The sequence below is a fragment of the Oryctolagus cuniculus genome, chromosome 9 (assembly GCF_964237555.1).
Source record: "Oryctolagus cuniculus chromosome 9, mOryCun1.1, whole genome shotgun sequence".
NCBI classification, from domain to species: Eukaryota; Metazoa; Chordata; class Mammalia; order Lagomorpha; family Leporidae; genus Oryctolagus; species Oryctolagus cuniculus.
In genome coordinates, this window is record NC_091440.1 from 67,209,621 (window position 1) to 67,214,724 (window position 5,104).

The following is a 5,104-nucleotide window of genomic DNA, read 5'->3' on the forward strand; positions in this document are numbered from 1 at the left end:
AAGATCACTGTTTTGTAATGGAACTACCAAAGGTTAACACAGCAAAGCATAAATTCAGCCATCAGTTGAAGTAGTCCTTCCCTCTGTGATGAATGAAATATAAGCTGCTGCTGCTAACGCTTTGGAAAACATCCATATGAATCAAAACAGCAGGATTCACCTTCAGGCCCAGGCTCCAAGATAAAGGAGATAATGGGAATTAAGAACACTTAGAAGACCATAAAGTATGATACAAATGTGTGTGCTGTGATTACTGTTATTATTAGTGGAGTAATTCTATTACCCAATCAGTGATATTGTAATCTGACTGTCTGAAGCAACACAATTGCTTGTCCTCACAAGGACCTATTACAAGGGCAGAGGAACTGAAGGCCAAGCTAGGTGATGTTTACCCAGCACAATCTGAAGGAGGGATGCTCACGTGAGACGAGAGAGGGGAAATACATAGAACAGTGTCTCCCCAGATCTTGTTGACACCTTGGTCCCAACTGTCCATATGACCACACAGTGGTAGATTAGGTAAGTTAGTGGTAAGCAGTTCCTGCCCCCAGATTATAGTCCAGAAGGAAGACAGGCAAACAAGTAATCACACAAATAAATCTGTAACTACGTCATGTGCTAAGTACTGTATTGACCTGAGGGGTAGGAAAGGCTTTTCTGACACTGTAAGTGGAGCTAGGCTGATGGGGTGGTGAGAAAGCTTTCAGGTAGAAGATAGCCAAGGGCCTGGTGGATCTGAGGGTCTGAAAGGCCAACACAGAGTGCAAGAGATGGGGGGAGGATGACACACAGGACGTGGGCCTGGAGAAGTATGCAGTGACCAGATCACAAAGGCCCTGAGTGGCCACCTGGAGGTATTTTGGATTAATTTTGAGTATCAACTATAAGGATAGGGCTAGACCTGAGGGGATTTATGCTTTATGAAGATCCTTTTGGCTTCTATGTAAAGAATGGATTGGAGAAGCCACTGAGGTAGAAATGGAGACTGGTTAGGAATATTCTGTAATGTCCAATCAAAGGGGATGGATTTGTGATGGGAATAATACATACAGCTCGGAGATAGACTGGGTGTAGAGAAGAAGCATAAAGGACCAGATCCAAGAATCTCCCTGGAGCCATTGAGTTGAAGAGCTGCCTCCAGGTCACTAAAGTGAGCAAGGGTAGCTGTGACTCTGGATGGGAATGTAGATATTACGGAGCAGACAAGAGTTCCATTTGGATATGTTAAGTTGAGAAGCCTGTGAAACCTCCCAGGGAAACTCAAGTGACCATTTAGATCCATGGCAGTGGAGCTTGGTAGAGAGGTTCAGACTGCACTGGCATTTGGGGCTCACTGGTATATAAAAAGCAGTTAATATTCTTGGGATTCAAGAAGTCCCCCTGGGAGAAAATACTGAAAAGAAGCCAAGAGAATCACCTATGTCATGTGAGCTGTAGTCTCCTGGGTCAGATTCCTATAGCCCAACAACTCTGGGTGTTAATAAGAGCAGGAATGTCAACTGGGAGGACTTCATGGTGACTCCAGGAGGGCAACTAGCCAAGTCAAGCAGCAGACCATTCCACCCATGACAATTCTATTTTAAATCACGGCAGAGATTAGCATCCCCACTGTAAGAGGGAAAGCAAGACCGCGCAAGTTGGAGTGATTTGGTGAAGAGGGTAGAATTAGTGAGTGACAGTTAGCACCGAGACTAAATCCAGGGCAGGTCATTGCAGTGAAGAGCTCCTTCCACCCCCACGGACAGGTCCCTGCAGTCATCAAAAGTCTGTGAAGTCACGCGGAAGCGTGTGCTTCTGGTGGGAAGACCACGGAACAAAGAAAGCTCCAAGGCAAAATTAAATGAAGAGATCACTGGGGACAGAAGCTAATAAAAAAGGGTCTCTGGGTATATGGACGGTGAAGGATAAGCAGGAATTGGAGTAGGTGAAGGGAGAAGGAAACAGCTTCAGACTGAATGATATAATGAACCAAACTGCAGGGCGCAGAAAAGGCGCCGGCGCAGGCAGCCCTTCCCAGGAGAGGGGAGGTAGCACTCGGGCTTCACTTCACACAGCAACTGAATAGCCTGCTGCTGACTCAGGGCAGGCAGATTAGCAGGACCTGTCAAGAGCAGGAGATAAGGAAGTGGAAGTACTGTGCATTTTCCATCCTGAACCAGAAGTTCTGTGCAAATGACCAAGGGGGACTTTGTTTAGATAGCTAAGATAGGGTCGGATTTTGTCTTCCTGCCACGCCAGGTCCAAATGATTAATTTAATTTAGTAGGCAACAAAGAGCCTTTATACATTATAGAAAAGAGAGGAAATAGAATAAAATCTTCAATAAATGAATATCTTGTTGGTGGTAGTGTGCAAAGTAAGATAAGCAGGGAAGGACTAGAATCACAGGGGAAAGTAGGAGGCCTTGAGTCTTGCATCAATCACCGGGTTTTTAAACTCTCCTCAGCAGGGAGCCCTTCCTAAATGTGAAATCTTATGTGAAACCCCAATGGTATATGGTAGGCAAAAATCCTTTTTTTTTAATTAAAAATTTTTTAAAGATTTATTTATTTGAAAGTCAGAGTTAGAGAGAGAGGGAAAGGCAGAGAGAGACGTAAAGGGAGAGAGAGAGAGAGTCTTCCATCTGATGTTTCACTTCCCAATTGGCCGCAATGGCCAGAGCTGCGCCGATCTGAAACCAGGAGCCAGGAGCTTCTTCGGGTCTCTTGCAGCTTCCTGCAGGAGCCCAAGGACTTGGGCCATCTTCTACTGCTTTCCCAGGCTATAGTAGAGAGCTGGATAGGAAGTGGAGCAGCCAGGACTCAAAATGGTACCCATATGGGATGCCAGTGCTGCAGGCTGGGGCTTTAACCCACTACACTATAGCGCTGGCCCCTCCTGGTGTTTTTATGAGAACAATTTACTTTATACTTTCAACTGTATAACATACACTTATCATAGAGTCAACCAAAACCCAAAGAAGGCAGAACAAATGAACACAAAAGTTTTAATTTCGGAATGCATTAGCATCCAAACCTCTAAGTTATTTCTGAGTTTTATTTTGGTTTTATGGTAGCAACAAAATCTTCATTCACAGTGATTCACATCGATGAATAAATACTTGGGTACAGTGATTTTTGTCTATTTATTTTGTATTGTATTTTGTTTGTTTATATTGTATTTTACAATCTACTTGCAGTTGCAGGATATTCTACAGTGACCTACAGGTTTGTTTGTTTTTTTTTTTCCTTAACAAATATAGGAATAGCAAGAAGCCACTATAGGGAGTAGGGGAGAATGGGGCTATCTACAGTGGGAGATTAACACAATAGGTCATGGTATAGTCATTTGCTAAAGCACAGACGCTGTGGTTCACGGAGTGAGAGGGAACGCCTAGAAGATCGCGCCCTGCCTTCAAGCATGGGCAGAGCGCCTGCGCAAGAGTAGTGCCTTCGTTTGTTTGCAGTTTTATGCTAGCAGGAGTCCCGTGGGAAGTGAGAAAAGAGCAGTCGACTTTCAGCTTTCCCAGCAGCAGAGGTGCATTTGTGTTTGAATCTGCTGCCCTGACAACGGTTTTTTGTTTGTTTTGGTTTTTGGTTTTCTTGTTTTTATTTGAATTGCCCTTAAGAAGAAAAATGCACTGGTGGATGAGGGGCCTGGTCTGAGTTGTTTTTTTTTTTTTTTCCTAGTTAATAGAAAAATCTCCATGACTTATTTAGTGATAGGCTTGATTAACACAGTCATTTACAACCCAAATGAGCAAATTACATTTTGTAATACAAAGATGTTCCAGATTACACACCTGGTGGTTAAGCAGGGAATTTAGAAAGTGCTGATGACTCTCACATTAAGGAAGGACTCGTGGATCATTTGTATTCCAGAAACTTCAGGGCTGTTGGAGCAAGAAGACTCTGGGGAATAAGGTGGTATTGACATTTAAACATAGTTTGATTTTGTCGAAGGTTTATTTGCTTTGGGTTTTGGTTTTTAGTGTCTTGGCAGGAAAGGAATCTTTAGGACTAGAAAGAAATATTAACATTTGCTGGAATAGCAAATTAAAATTCGATTTTTTTAAAGTCGTAAAATTAAATAGCCAGTTTTTCATGAGTTTAAGTTACTAATCTTATTATGCTAATAAAAAACAACTCACTTTTCTTTGATGTTTAGTGAGTTCATATTAAGGAAACAATTAAATCATCAGTACCATTTATAAGATTGGATGATTAAATCCCCTTAAACAATTAGAAATGCATTTATAACTTTAATAGAGTTGATTTTTAATTTAAACATTTCAAATGTTTGCAGAGCAAACTTTTAACTAGCAAAACCTCCCCCAAGTGCTTACATAACGCTTATAAAGCGTGTGTAAATACGACATGTTAATTCCTCTTAAGCATTCCAATTCCTCAGGAGAAAAAAGCAGAACATTAATACAGAGAGAAATGGGGAAACTGTGAAGAGAGGTGGTGTGGGGAGGCATGCTAGACAGAGGCCCCAGCCTGGGCTGGACCAGGCCAAAGCCCAAAGCCCAGAGTTCCGTTAGGTTCTCCTGCTTGAGTGACAGGGACCCAAGCACTTGGGTCAGCTTCCACTGCCTTCCCTGGCACATTAGCAGGGAGCTGGATTAGAAGCAGAGGAGCCTGGACTTCACCCTTCACTCTGATATGGGATGCTGGCAGGGCAGGCATTGGCTCCTATTTTTATTTTATTTTTAAGCAAGAGCTGCTGTACAGGCATCCCTGAATGTGGGGGAAATTCGGGTGACCTTCCCTTCTATTGGACTGTGTCGAGGAGATGAGACTAACCCACAGGTAACAGCAAGAACCAGGCAAGATGTGTACGATCAAATGCTGAACAGAGCAGGACAACCTGTGAGTGGAGAAGGAGGCTGGTGCAGGAAGGCTCTGCGGGTGGCTGAGGAAATGAGCTTGGGCTTTCCAGAAGTGCAAAGACATCAGCTGGATCTCCCTGGAGCAGGTGGACCCCAGCTCAGACACAGGGGCCTCTGGGTATCTTGAAGAGAATGGCCCTTTAGGGAAATACTGACAATTTTGGATAAGCTGGCCACATTTTGCATAAAAAATATCAGAACACATGGTCTGACACATGGTCTAACAACAGGAAAG